General features: G+C 42.7%; 1 protein-coding gene and 1 long non-coding RNA gene across 2 annotated transcripts in view; one reads left to right on the plus strand and one right to left on the minus strand.

Annotated features, from left to right (window-relative positions):
• LOC128326571 (tetraspanin-7-like) overlaps window positions 1–15,533 on the minus strand; it is a 77,086-nt gene that overhangs the window by 36,181 nt on the left and 25,372 nt on the right. The gene's annotated exons all lie outside the window — the stretch shown is intronic.
• Window positions 14,066–15,533, plus strand: part of LOC128326572 (uncharacterized) — a 31,288-nt gene continuing 29,820 nt past the window's right edge. Inside the window, exon 1 of the long non-coding RNA XR_008308117.1 lies at window positions 14,066–14,243. This is a non-coding gene — a long non-coding RNA (uncharacterized LOC128326572). The remainder of the gene's footprint in view (window positions 14,244–15,533) is intronic.

Genomic DNA, 15,533 nt, shown 5'->3' on the forward strand with positions numbered 1-15,533 from the left:
TGGTGTATTGGGTCAGTTAGCTGGAATGAATTTTTTTACAATTGTAGATGAAAAGGATGGTTATTGGCAGGTGAAATTAGATGAACCCTCATCACGTTTGTGTACATCTAATACACCATGGGGAAGATATTGTTTTAATCGCTTGCCATTTGGACTTAAATCTTTCAGTGATGTGTTTCAACAAAAAAATGGAGACTTTTGGACACATAAAAGGAGTATATATGATTGCTGATGACATGATCATAGCAGCTAGAACCTCTGAGGAGCACGATCAGATTTGGCATCAGGTAATGGAGACAGCAAGGGCAAAGAACATTAAATTTAATCCAGTTTAAAGTTGACTCAGTGAAGTATATGGGACATACAGTAACAGCTCAGGGGTTTAAAGTAGATGAAGAGAAAGGGAAGGCTATTCGTGAGATGCCACCCCCATGTGATAGACAAGGTGTTCTTAGGTTTCTAGGATCTGTCCAATATTTGTCAAAATATATTCCTAGGGAGGCGGAGTTGACTGCCCCTCTGAGAAATTTGTTGAAAAAGAACATGCTATTTCAGTGGATGCCAGAACATCAGAAGGCTTTTGAAGTAGTTAAACAGCAGTTGTGTCAGGCACCTTTACTTCAATATTTTGATGTCAAAAAATCAGTAGTTGTGCAGGGAGATGCATCAAAAGATGGTCTGGGAGCATGCTTGCTTGAAGAAGGCAAACCAGTGACTTATGCTTCTAGATCTCTTAGTTTATCAGAACAGAATTATGCACAAATAGAGAAAGAATTGCTGGATGTGTTATATGCTATGAGAAAATTTCATCAATATGTATTTGGTAAAGTTGTTTTAGTCCAGACTGATCATAAGCCATTGGAGGTAATATTTAAAAAAATCAATTGGAAGTGCTCCTGCTCGTTTGCAGCGTATGTTATTACAGCTTCAAAGATACCAGCTTGATATAGTATATACCCCGGGTAGACAGATGTATCTTGCAGATACGTTATCGAGGGCTGCAGTAGATCCACCTAAGAATGATGAAGAACAATTAGAGGGGGAGAGAGTTATACACAAGCTGAGTGCGGTAGCTATGCATTCAGGAGTATCTGCTATACAGGAGGCAACAAGTCATGATAATCAGCTCCAGGCAGTAGTGGCTCTTATAAGACAAGGGTGGCCACAATACATGAAAGATGTACCTCTCCTTGCAAAGCCATTTTGGCCTATGAAGGACTTGATACGCTATGAGGATGGTATTATTTATGTAGATGAAAGGATAGTTATTCCATTGTCCAAGAGGCGAGAAATTCTCCTTCAGTTGCACGAGTCACATCAGGGTGTCCAAAGGACTAGAACTAGGGCAAAAGAAATAGTGTATTGGCCTGGGATGGGCAATGATATTGAAACAATGGTGGGAAACTATCCAATATGTGCGCATTATGCATCCAGAAACCAAAAAGAACCACTTATACCACATGAGATTCCTAAATTACCGTGGGAAAAGGTTGGTATAGATATTTTTGAATATGGTTCCTTACCATTTCTTTTGGTGGTGGACTATTATTCAAAGTATCCAGAGGTGTTGAGTTTGCCAGACAAGACGGCAGGAGCAGTGATTAATAGATTGAAAGCAGTGTTTGCTTGCCATGGGATTCCAAGGAGAATTGTGAGTGACAACATGCCATTTGCTGGTCGTGAGTTTAGGCAATTTGCTCAGGAATGGGGTTTTGAACAATGTTTCAGTAGTCCAGGATATCCCCAGTCTAATGGGATGGCAGAGAGAGCAATTCGTTCTATAAAGCAACTCATTAGAAAGGCAGAAGATGCCCAGGTAGATTTATACATGGCATTGCTAGAATATTGGAATACACCTGTCACGGGCATGGAGTATTCACCAGTCCAGATGCGATGGGTAGAATGTTGAGAAGTAAACTCCTGGTGACTACTGATTTATTATGCCCGAAGATACCTCATGGGATCTATGAAGGTTTACAGAGAGTTCAGAAGAGGCAAAAATACTTTTATGATCGGACTGCAAAGTCTCTTAAGCCCCTGAAAGAAGGAGATGAAGTATGGGTAGAGAACAAAGAAGGGTGGTTTCCTGCGGTGGTAACAAAGAATGGTGATCAACCCCGTACATATCGGGTGATGACGTCCGAGGGACGTAGTTATTGGCGAAATAGGCGGAAGTTAAGGTATCGCAGGAGGAATGAAGAAGAAAATGATATGAGGGAGGATATCATACAGAGCATGCCTATAGTTGCACAGCATGATCAGTTATCAAACATGTCTAATGGAAGTATGGAAGAGGCCAAGTCAAGAAATGATGTAATAGACGAGACACAAGTTGTTGAATCTGAGGAAAGGAGTCCTAGGTATATAACATCATATGGTAGGCGTGTCTTCTCGCCAGAAAGATATATACCTGGATAATTGTTTTAATTTCTTGTGTCTTTCTTTTAATGTGTATACATTTGTATTCATGAATTGTATTCATGATTTTAATTGTATTCTTGTTTTATTTCTTTTATTTTTGTGAGAAGGGAGATGTGATGTATGTTTTACTTTAAATGGAATGGTTCGGAGGTGTGCTCTTCTAGCACACCTGTGGATCATGAAAGATACTTAAGGAGCGTGCCTTTTGGGAGAGGCAGGCTTTTGCATCTTGGGAGGCCTTATGTGGTGGCCTGCGTTGTCTTCATCTCCTCTCCTCCTTAGCAATAAAACTGTCCTCCATAAATACGGACTCTTGTGTGTTGGACTCTCTGCTACAACTTTGGGGCACAGCCCGACATTACAGCATCTCCAGAGAGACTCCTGCCAGCAGCCTTGGAGAAGCCACTGCCTCTCGGTGTAGATGTAGAAAATACATTCTCTCTCAACCTAACCTACTTCATAGGGTTGTTGTGGGGAGAAACATAGCTATGAACACCGCTCTGGGCTCCTTGGAGGAAGAGCGAGATATAAATGTGTAATGAATAAATAAATAATAGTTTAGGAAGTTTTTCTCCATTGAAACTTGAAGAGCTGCCCGTGAGAGTTTAGTGTATTAAGGCGGGCAGTTGATTTTAATGTGTCAAGACGAGTCAAAACCTAGAATTCAAAATATGAAATAATGATTTTATTTCTGATTATTCTATTTTTATCCAACTTTAGCAGGAAAACTCATTGGGATGAGTTACAATGTAACAAAAAAACATCCATACATCATACAAGCAAACAACATTGGAACTCCAGCTCGCGCTCTCTCTCTCTCTCTCTCTCTCTCTCTCTCTCTCTCTCTCTCTCTCTCTCTATATATATATATATATATATATATATATATATTCAGAAATATAGAAATGGTATTTATATTTATATTCATATTTATTAAAAAATTATAAATATAATTTTACCAAGGCAATTAATCCATTAAAGCATAGCAAAACAAGACTCAGTCTTAATCCAGTGTTCCTACCTTCTCTAATGGTAAAGATGTTATTAACATAGGAACATAGAAAGTTGCCATATACTGAGTCAGACCATTGGTCCATCTAGCTCAGTATTGTCTTCACAGACTGGCAGCGACTTCTCCAAGGTTGCAGGCAGAAATCTCTCTCAGCCCAATCTTGGAGAAGCTAGAAAGGGAACTTGAAACCTTCTGCTCTTCCCAGAGCAGTATATCTTACAGAGCTCACACATCTAGTCTCCCATTCTGATGCAACCAGGTGGACCCTACTTTGCTAATGGGACAAGTCATGCTTGCTACCACAAGACCAGGGCCAGTTTGGTTTATCCCTTCTCCTATTGAACCAGCCCATATGATTAAAAGGGGGATGCAACAAGAGCGCACCCATCCTGGCATCTTTCATGGACCTCCTGATATTCTCCCAGCTCATTGCTTTATTGAGATATTAGTTTAAACTAGTATTTGGATTGTGGGGCAATGTAGACAAACTCCCTCCCACACACACACACTGCCAATGCAATAAAGGAATGCACTGGGTGGACATCAGGGAATCTGCATTCTTGGCATGACCCCCTTCTAATAATGTGGGCCATACCACCCAAAACAGTCCTTGGCCATAAAAACCATGGTTACAATCCTATGCACATCTTACCTGGCAGTAAGTCCCACTGAATTCAGCAGTTCTGAGTAAACATGTGCCAGCCACCTAATGGCGTAGTGGGGAAATGATGATTAGCAAGCCAGAGGTTGCCAGTTTGAATCCCCACAGGTTTGTTTCCCAGACAATGGGAAACACCTCTATCAGACAGCAGTGATATAGGAAGATGCTGAAAGGCATCATCTCAGACTGTGCAAGAGAAGGCAATGGTAGACCCCTCCTGTATACTACCAAAGACAACCACAGGGCTCTGTGATCACCAGGAGTCAACACCAACTCGACGGCACACTTTACCTTTAAGTAAACATGCATAGGATCATTATCTGTCCCCTTGAAAGAAATGAAACTTCTTAGTCATAACTAACTTGTCCCTTTGGCTTCCCTGGAACCTGGTTGCCATAGTCGTAACTATAGGGGGCAGGGGGGGCACATGCCCCGGGCGCCACTTGGCAGGGGGCGCCAAAAAGTGCCCCCGCCAATTTGCCGGGAAAAAAATTTTTTGATTTATTTTTATTTTTATTTTTATTTGCAGAGCAGTCCCCCTCCCCTGGTCCCGGCGCCCCCCCCCATTGGCATTGCTCATCCAACACTGGGCACCGTGCCGTCTTCATAGTCCAAATCTCTGACTCTCACTCCCCAGCGCGTCCCGCCGCCCTGCCACCAGTCACGCATGCGTCGAGAGGAGGACACGCACCAGAGCAAACTTCCTGAACAACGCCCTCTTCTGAACAACTTCCTGAATGCCCGAACCAGTTCCCCTTTTTGCTCATTCAAGTCCTTCCTCCCCTATAATCTAACCACGTTTTAACTGAAAAGGTTCAGGGAGGGGGAGATGGGGGGACGTGGAACCTTGGGTTCCACGTCCCCCCATCTCTCCCTTTCTGGACTTTTTCACTATGTAATGCAAGCTAATTTAATTATATGTCATCATCAAAATGGATTAGCTGTTTCAGCCCATCAGGAAAGTCTAAACCTCCACCGATTTAATTAACCAGACTGAAAATCAGATGAACAGAGAATGTTTTAATGAAAGGTGGTATATAAATTTAACAATAAGTAAAACTATCATTAGGAGCAATTACTTAAACATTGGTGCTGCCAAGCAATTTGTAAATAAAACTAGAAGCCCTTTGAAAATAAGCTGGAATTAATTGTAGGTTGGGCAGGGGGTGAAAGTATATACTTTTAAACATTTATTGTTAAATTTATATACCACCTTTCATTAAAAACAACCCCAAAGTGGTTTGGTTTTAGTCATGGATTTTAATTGCTCTTTTTGTCAATGTGATGAAGATTAGTTAAATCTGAGTGGTCTTAGGCAACCAATGTTGCATCTGAAATGCCATTTCATTTTGTTTTGTCATAAATACTCTCCAACCAATTTAAATAGCAAAGGTGTATATTATTGCTTTATTCAATTGCAGGGGATCTCAAAAAAGCAGGATTTGCAACTAAGGCAGTGCATATTTTCTCTAAAATGGCCCTTTTATAGTTTTTCTAACTCTGAAATCGTAACATAAAACAAAGCATAAATGCTTCCCCCTCCATTTGAAACCTTTTCTGGTGTAAATAGCATGCGGTTTTGGAAAAGGGGAGTCTTTCTTTAACAGCGGGAGAATAAGGAGTCTTTAGCACTATCACCCTAGTCCCTCAAATTACTTTGGAGTCCTTGGTTTTCGTTTGTTAAAATACAGTCACTCACAAGGGAAAGTCAGGAACAGAAACAAGGCATGAGGGAGGGGCATCATAATCATCATAATCATCATTGCATCATAATTCCGATTTGAGATACAAGCCAACTTCACAGGGTTGTTGTGAGTTAAAACCTAAGTATGTAGTGCATTTTGAAATTTTTGGTAATTTTTTAAATTTTTAAAATAAAAGTTTTCTGAAACATGTGTGTCAGTCAGATGGATGTTGGGGGGGGCGGTGGGGGGACGCGGCAGGGGGGGGGCGCAATTTCAGTACTTGCCCCGGGTGCCGTTTTCCCTAGTTACGCCTCTGCTGGTTGCAGTTACCTGTTGCTGCCTCAGGACGATTGTTATCTGTTCTGCAGCTAGAAAAATCAGCTTGTCACACCAGCCTGTTACTGGTGACTCTGGCAGCTATGCTGCCCCTTTAAAAAAATTTTTAACTGAGTTTTTTTTTAAATGAGTTTTCCATTTTTTACATATAACTTTTGCAATAGAAAGTTCTATTGTCACAGTGGCGCCGTCTAGTCTATTTTTAGCCCCCGCCCATCTCCAGTTCCCAATAGGAACAACTCATATCTGTCAGCCAGTTGCAAAAGTGTGTTCCTCTGGAATTTCTGAAGCGCTAAAGCTTTTAACGCAGATGCTTCTATATTTGTCTGGCCTTGATATTTATACACAGAACACATGCACACATATCAGATAAGCACATCTCATTGCAGCAAAATAAAATGACTAAATATGCGCAAAAAAATACATAGCTATACACTATCATGTATTATGGACACTCCTAATCCCTGGGCAAACATGTCATGGTCATTTGATGTGTCCAATTATGAAGGGCATACTGCAGAACATTCACACATTCTGCAGAATGAGTTGATAGCATGTTGCAGAATTAGGTGGCAGAACCACTGCATATGAGGGGTCAACAGTCCTGCAGGCAAGAACCATTTCACATATGCTATTTAAAGCATGTTTGATGTTCCTTCCTATTGTTGTCTACTTGTGTGAAAGACAGAAAGTGTCAAATGTACTTGTATTCTTAGTCCATTGATGGTCAGAAAGAAAGGTGGAATTTACTATTGCATTTCAATCTTCGTGTGTGTTTCATTTGTGATCTTCTTATTACCAATGAATCTGTGGAGTGCATTTTAAGTCCTCTATCCATATGGAACGGACTGCCTTCCTTGCCTTTCTTCTACATTTTAACCTCTCCTCTCCATCCAGTAAAGGTCTCTGACTAGTAAATGCTGGTGTAATTTAAAAGTTGGGAAATTGTGTGATCATATTTTTGCTTTGCTAGCAACAGCTTCCACTATGACAATTCTGGTTTGCAGACTTCTACAAGGGAAGTGTGTGTGTGTGGTGTGAGGAGACATTTTTAAAAAACCCTGCATGATCAGCAAAGAGAGCACTACAACCACAAAATAAGCCATCTGTTGGAAGTTAAGGACTTTGCGCTGTCTCATCTCAGACAGTGGAGGACAGACTAGTGAGTCAGAGGGCTAGAGGGTCAAGACATTGGTCATCCCTTCTCCACTGCTCTGATACTATCCCTTTGATATGAAGATTGCTAATCTCAGGGACTAACTTCCTTCCTCTCCTCTCTTCCCTTCCTGCCCTTCTACCTTGCAACATGGCAAGCCTCTCTCCCTGCACCATGTGTGCAGAGAAGATGCAGAATCCATCTGCATCCAGCTAGATAGATAGATTAGAGATCCTAACTCCTCACTTTCCTATCTAGAATGGAGTTCCTTAATAAATGCCTTATATATTGATTTGGAACTATGAATTGGCTCCAAGTTACTTTACTCTCAGCATACACGCATGCCTAACTAAATCCACTGTGTTGTGCCTCTGTGCACTCTGCTATAATGAGAAAGGGATTCTCTCACCACAGAGGATTTCCAACAGGTTATGGGAGCCCAGAGATTTCCAACAGGTTATGGGAGCCCAGTATTTTGAGCTGCGTGTACTGCAACTAGAGAGTTAGGTTTGTTCCAGGAGATCCAGTGAGATCTAGCGTGGACACTTTGAATTGCTAATCTACAGCAACTGCCTTTTTGGAGCCAGCGAGGATGGCTACTTACCTAGAGGGAAAACTCAGGCTAACTATCCTGAATGCAGACAATTATTTGGAATGGAAAACCAGATTGAGGCTTGCACTGAAAGCAGAAGGACTCCAAAAAGTTACTGAGGAGGAACCCCCCCCCCCCGCAGATGGAACCAGATCTGCTGAGGAAACTGCAAAAGAAAACTGGCTGATCAAGGATGCGAAAGCTGGAGCTTTGATCGCAGCTTCTGTGAGTAAAAATTACCTTTATGTGATATGTGATCTTGGAACCTCAAAGGAAATGCTAAGCAAGATAGATTCCTTGCATATAAAGGGGTGGGCATACACCTTTAACTTGAGAAAGAAAATGCAGGATCTTCAGTATAAAGATGGGGACTGTTTTGCTACATTTGTGGGATTTCTGGAAGATTTCTTCAATTTAAAGAGGCAGGGGAACAATTTTCAGAGAGTCAGAAGCTGGAAGCTCTGTTCCTAAGCATGCCCCCCAGCTATAGCAGTATAATCGGCCAATTGGAAACCCACACCAATCTAAGCTTTGAGGAAGCAGTACAAACATTATCTTCTGAAGCAAACAGAAGAAAAGTTTTGAATTCACGCTATGAAAGTGAATTGGCAAGTAACTTTGCTCTTAAAGCAACAATTGGTCATTCCAGAGGAAACCCAAGGTGGGGAGGGAATGCTGCAAGAGGAAACCGCATGGGGCCCCCATATTTACATACAAAGAGATCTGGCTTCCTTGCTGCCAAGGAAACTCAGTCCAGTGAGAGAGGTCACATGACCACCAGCAGGGAGACTTCTCCTGAAATGAGGGCAACTGGGACTAATGCCTTTAGATGTTTTCTATGTAACCAATTTGGCCACAAGGTGGCGAACTGTCCCAAGAATCAGACAAAGGATTTTAAGCACACAGAAAGGTATTCGAACAGGAACTTTAATGTTAACTAGATGCAAAGCGATGAAAAGTTCATTTTTGATTCAGGTTCTTCTGTTCATATTTCAAATAATCTAGGTTTCTATACTGAACTGTTTGATATTCCTGAAGAGACTGTTTATTTGGGCAATAATACTACAATTAAAGCCAAGAAGAAAGGTGGAGGAATTTTGTATTGCAAGTTACTGGATGGATCTGTTAAACCATTTTTTCTTAAAGATGTTTTGTATATCCCTGACGTCTCAAGCTCCTTGATTTCAATATCCAAGCTAGAGAAACAAGGCTGTAAACTGTATATTAAAAATGGACAATGTGTTGTTACCCAGAATGGAGAAGTTTGCCTTGTAGGCTCTAAATCCAAAGGTCTTTATCATGTGGAGAAGCAATCTACAGACAGAGAAAGACCAGCCCAGTCTAAACCTGAGGCATACCAGCCTAATGAAGTGAACCTTGCTAAGTCATGCCTGCATGAAAATTGCTTACAACTGTGGCATAGACGCCTAGGACACAGGAGCTATGAGTCAATCCAGAACATGAAGGAAAAGGGATTAGCTAATGGCATTGATTTTGTACCATGTGACATTGTAACTAACTGTGTTTGTTGTCTTGAGTCCAAAGCAGTTAACAAGCCATTTTCTAAGCAGAGTGAAAAGACCGGAAGACCCCTGGAGCTGATCCACAGCGATATATCTGGACCACTACCAGCAACCATAGGTAATCAAAAATATTTTCTAACAATAACAGATGATTTCTCATGATACACGTGTGTATTTCTACTAAAGGAGAAATCACAGATGCTGGAGAAACTACAAGAATATGTAGTGATGGCAAGCAACAAATTTGGCTGGAAGCCAAAGATCGTGCGCACAGACAATAGAGGAGAATATATGTCCAGCGCCACACAGCAGTTCCTGAGAGAACATGGAATCGTGCATCAAACAACGGTAGCTTCCAACACATCACAGAATGAAGTGTCAAAGAACAGAACTCTACTGGACATGGTAAGATGCATGCTTGCTGACACACACCTCTCAGAGAAATTCTGGGGAGAAGGCATCATGACTGCTACATACATACAAAACAGAATGCACACAAAGCCTATAGGAACAACACCATATGAACTTTGGCATGGTCTTAAGCGATCCATGACGCATCTACGTGTCTTTGGAAGCACAGCTTACTCATACATCCCAAAGGAAAAAAGGACTAAGTTAGGGGCTAGGGCCACAAAAGGGATCTTTGTAGGCTACTCAGCACAATCCAAAGGCTACAGGATTCTGGATCCTGACACCAACAAGATAACCATAAGCAGAGCGGTGTATTTTGATGAGAATGAAAGAGCTACACCTTCAGAGGGGGCCTACACTGAAGCAAGCAACCAGACCAAACACCCTGATGACTGGATTATGCTTCCTGATCTCAGAGGAATTGAGGAGGAGGAGACAGCAGATCCAGAACCAACCACACTCGACACAGAGACCCCCAGCGATCCACCAGATGCACCCGAGGTAATGAGAGAGACCACAGAGGGTGAGGTGAGGTGATCAACGCGCTCAAACAGAGGTGTTCCAGCTCCGAGACTGTCCTACCTTGCAAGAACAGTGGAACAACCAGAACCTTCATCATGGGAGGAAATATCCAGCTACCACAACCAGAAGCCCAGAAGTGGAAACATGCTGCAATTGAAGAGCTTGAGGCTCTACAGAAAAACAAAACCTGGACTCTTACTAAGTTACCTCAAGGAAGGAAAGTTATAGGCTGCAAATGGGTTTTCAAACTCAAACTTGATGCTGATGGTGAGATTCAGCTCTACAAAGCCAGATTAGTAGCAAAAGGATATTCACAGAAATATGGAGAAGATTATGATGAAACCTTTGCACCAGTGGTTAAACATATCACAGTAAGAACTCTGTTAAGTATTGCTGCTAGCAAAGGAATGCATGTTGAACACCTAGATGTGAAAACTGCATTCTTGTATGGTGAACTAGAAGAGGACATTTACATGCAACAACCACCAGGTTTCTTAGAGAAAGGCAAAGAGGACTATGTATGCAAACTGCAAAAGAGCATTTACGGTTTAAAACAGGCTGCCAGAGCATGGAACATAAAACTAAATGATATGCTGCTTCAAGCAAACTTCAAAAGAAGCAACGCGGATCCCTGCCTATACACAAGGTGCATACAGTGAGGGAAATAAGTATTTGATCCCCTGCTGATTTTGTCCATTTGCCCTCTGACACAGAAATGACCAGGCTATAATTGGAATGGTAGGTTTATTGTAGCTGTGAGAGACAGAATAACAAACAAACCCTCAAAAGCCCAGTGCCCAAAGGTCAGCGATGGATTTGCATTGTAGTGAGGGAAATAAGTATTCGATCCCCTATCAACCAGCAAGATTTCAGGCTCCCAGGTGTCTTTTCACTATATGCAGGTAACGAGCTGAGATGAGGAACACCCTCTGTAAGGGAGTGCTCCTAATCCCAGCTTGTTACAGTACCTGTATAAAAGACACCTGTCCATAGAAGCAAGCAATCACTCAGCTTCCAAACTCACCACCATGCCCAAGACCAAAGAGCTGTCGAAGGATGTCAGGGACAAGGTTGTAGACCTGCACAAGGCTGGACTGGGCTACAAGGCTATCGCCAAGCAGCTTGGTGAGAAGGTGACTAAGTTGGCACGATAACTCGCAAATGGAAGAAACACAAAATAACTGTCAATCTCTCTCTGTCTGGGGCTCCATGCAAGATCTCACCTTGTGGAGTTGCAATGATCATGAGAACGGTGACAAAGCAGCCCAGAACTACACGGGGGGAACTTGTCAGTGATCTCAGGGCAGCTGGAACCATAGTCACCAAGAAAACAATTGGTAACACACTACGCCGTGAAGGACTGAAATCTTGCAGTGCCCACAAGGTCCCCCTACTCAAGGCAGCACATGTACAGGACCGTCTGCAGTTTGCCAATGCACATCTGAATGATCCAGAGGAGAACTGGGCGAAAGTGTTGTGGTCAGATGAGACCAAAATCGAGCTCTTTGGCATCAACTCAACTCAACGTGTGTGGAGGAGGAGGAATGCTGCCTATGAGCCCAAGAACACCATCCCCACCGTCAAACATGGAGGTGGACACATTATGCTTTGGGGGTGTTTTTCTGCTAAGGGGACAGGACACCTTCACCGCATCGAAGGGACGATGGACGGGACCATGTACCGTCAGATCTTGGGTGAGCACCTCCTTCCCTCAGCCAGGGCATTGAGAATGGGTCGTGGATGGGTATTCCAGCATGACAATGACCCAAAACAATCAGCCAAGGCAACAAAGGAGTGGCTCAAGAAGAAGCACATGAAGGTCCTGGAGTGGCCCAGCCAGTCTCCAGACCTTAATCCCATAGAAAATCTGTGGAGGGAGCTGAAGGTTCGGGTTGCCAAACATCAGCCTCGAAACCTCTCTGACTTGGAGAGGATCTGCAAAGAGGAGTGGGACAACATCCCTCCTGGGTTGTGTGCAAACCTGGTGGCCAACTACAAGAAACGTCTGACCTCTGTGATTGCCAACAAGGGTTTTGCCACCAAGTACTAAGACATTTTTTGTGAAGGGATCGAATACTTATTTCCCTCACTACAATGCAAATCCATCGCTGACTTTTGGGCACTGGGCTTTTAAGGGTTTGTTTGTTGTTATTCTGTCTCTCACAGCTACAATAAACCTACCATTCCAATTATAGCCTGGTCATTTCTGTGTCAGAGGGCAAACGGACAAAATCAGCAGGGGATCAAATACTTATTTCCCTCACTGTAGATGGCAAGCGGACTTACATTTTGGTGTATGTTGATGATTTGATTCTTGCCTATGTAAATCCAGATGACAGCAAGGAAATAATGCATCATCTGAACAGAGATGTGGAAGTCAAGCGACTTGGCAACATTGCACACTACTTGGACATTCAAGTACAAAGAGAGAAAGATGGAAGTTTCCTCATCAACCAAGTACAGAAAATTAAAGACTTGATAAACCTGCTCAGACTGGAAAATGCGAATCCTACACCAACTCCAATGGAAATGAACGACATAAAGCAAGAAGATCAAACTGAGCCACTATCTGACAACCATAGATATCGTGAAGCATTGGGTAAGCTTTTATACATTAGTACACTCACTAGGCCAGATATTAGTACAGCAGTTGGCTTACTTTGCAGAAAGACTGCATCACCAACAGTCAAGGACTGGAATGCAATTAAGAGACTTGTTAGGTACCTAAAGGGTACTGCACACTTTAAGCTCAAGCTACCAGCTAACAGTCAACCAAAACTAGAAGCATATGTAGATGCAGACTGGGGTGGAGATCTAACAGAAAGGAAATCCACCAGTGGTCACATAATTTTCTATGGAGATGGAGCCATAAGCTGGTCAAGCACAAAGCAAGACATAGTAGCATTATCAACCACTGAAGCAGAATATGTATCAGTTGCACAGGGCAGTCACGAGATACATTGGCTGTGTCAACTACTGAGGGACCTAGGTACAGATGTACCACAGCCCATACCAGTGTATGAAGACAACCAAAGCTGCATTCAACTCTCCAAACAAGAAGATGTAAAGGGGTGTACCAAACATATTGATGTAAAGTACCATGTAGTGAGAAGTCTGCAGAAGGATGGACTAATCAGGCTGATCTACTGCCCGACAAATGAAATGCTTGCAGACATACTCACTAAGCCACTACCAAGACCCTGCTTTGAAAAGCTGAGAGAGAAAATGAATCTTGTGAACTGAGTCACGAGACATCGAGAGGGGGTGTTGGAAGTTAAGGACTTTGCACTGTCTCGTCTCAGACAGTGGAGGACAGACTAGTGAGTCAGAGGGCTAGAGGGTCAAGACATTGGTCATCCCTTCTCCACTGCTCTGATACTATCCCTTTGATATGAAGATTGCTAATCTCAGGGACTACGGTAACTTCCTCTCCTCTCTTCCCTACCTGCCCTTCTACCTTGCAACATGGCAAGCCTCTCTCCCTGCACCATGTGTGCAGAGAAGATGCAGAATCCATCTGCGTCCAGATTGATAGATAGATTAGAGATCCTAACTCCTCACTTTCCTACCTAGAATGGAGTTCCTTAATAAATGCCTTATATATTGATTTGAAACTATGAATTGGCTCCAAGTTACTTTACTCTCAGCATGCCTAACTAAATCCACTGTGTTGTGCCTCTGTGCACTCTGCTATAATGAGAAAGGGATTCTCTCACCACAGAGAATTTCCAACACCATCAAGCTTTCTTTGCTTTGGCTTTTCTTTCCTAAGGATATCTCCATATTCACTGGGCCCCCAAGAATATATATCTAGATCTAGATATATAGTTACACACTGCTTACTTCTCCAAGTCATGAAAAGATCTAGGAGCAACCTGGGATTGGCTTTCTTTGGACTGGAGGAGAGATCACTGGGGATGAATAGTGAGTTGTAATATTTGCTGTATATATTTATTACTGAACATCAGGTGGAGGTCCTGCCAAGCAGCTTCTGCAGTCTCATATCAGATCCCTAGGAGATAACCCCATAAAGGATTTCTCGCTTGCGGTGCTGCAGACCCTGTCAACCTTCTTGTGAACAAAATCAACAGAATCCAAATCCTGGCAAGCATGAGACCCACATTTTGAGACTGAAATACATTTTGCACATTGGGTTTGGCTGTCTATGATCAATTTGTATAATTCCTGCAGTTCGCACAGTTGTACAACATTCTCTGTGGGTTTTGTCAGAGGGTTTTTAATGCCATTTGGGAGACCTATGCACACTGACAATTGTCAGATCTGATCCAATCTGACCTGATAGGAAAATTGTTGAGAGAAGCCAACAGGACCCCTCCCAAAACTGCCAGGTTGGACTGGAAATCTAACATTTCCCCAACATTCTGTCAGGATTTAAAAGTTAACTGGGTTTTCCCTTTAACTTTTGAATCTCAGCCGAACAAAAGAGAAGCCACTTCTCAGCTGAGAGGCTGCTTCTCTTGTCTGGCCAAGATTTTAAAATGAAAGGATTGTTGCCTTTAATTTTTAAATTCCAACTATGTGAAAGAAAAGCCACCTCTCAGCTGAGAAGCAGCTTTTCCTTTACCCAATTGGGTCCAACAGGGTTCTGCAATGTCAGGAGGTAATTATTCAGAGATCTGACTTTTGGGATTCTCTCCTGTTGTGGTGGATCTCCTTCCAGTAATGCCCAACACAGGGCATATCAGTTCTGACATTTCTGTTGGGCTGACATGACTGCGCAGCCCTACTCTTTCATTTTCAAATGATTTTGAAAAGAACCAAGAAAGGAGGTAAAAGCCCAACTGAAGTAGAAAGGGATAAACATTTCTGCAAGGATGGAGACAAATTGGAGTCATGGAGAAGGGCTTACAACTGAGTATGTAACAAAGGGGATGAGCTCCTGCATAACTGATCTTCACTTCAATGAATGAGGCAGCTTTATGTTGATAAGGATGCATGAGCAGAGCTGGTCCCTCCATTGGAGTGAGTTGGTTTCAGTGTATCCAAACCCAAGCCCAGGAAGGCAGCTGGAAGTATATGATCTAGGAAGCTGTTTAGGAGTCTGCATGAACCAATTCTGGTGGTTCAGTTCAATTTTGAGCTGAACTGGAATGGGACCACCGGCCTGCAAGGCTGTTCAAGTCGAACCAGCCTCCGGTTCGGTCCAAGTGTTGAACTAGTTTGGCAGTTCAAGGGGGCATGCCTGTAAAGGGG

This window comes from Hemicordylus capensis, chromosome 5, assembly GCF_027244095.1.
Source record: "Hemicordylus capensis ecotype Gifberg chromosome 5, rHemCap1.1.pri, whole genome shotgun sequence".
NCBI classification, from domain to species: Eukaryota; Metazoa; Chordata; class Lepidosauria; order Squamata; family Cordylidae; genus Hemicordylus; species Hemicordylus capensis.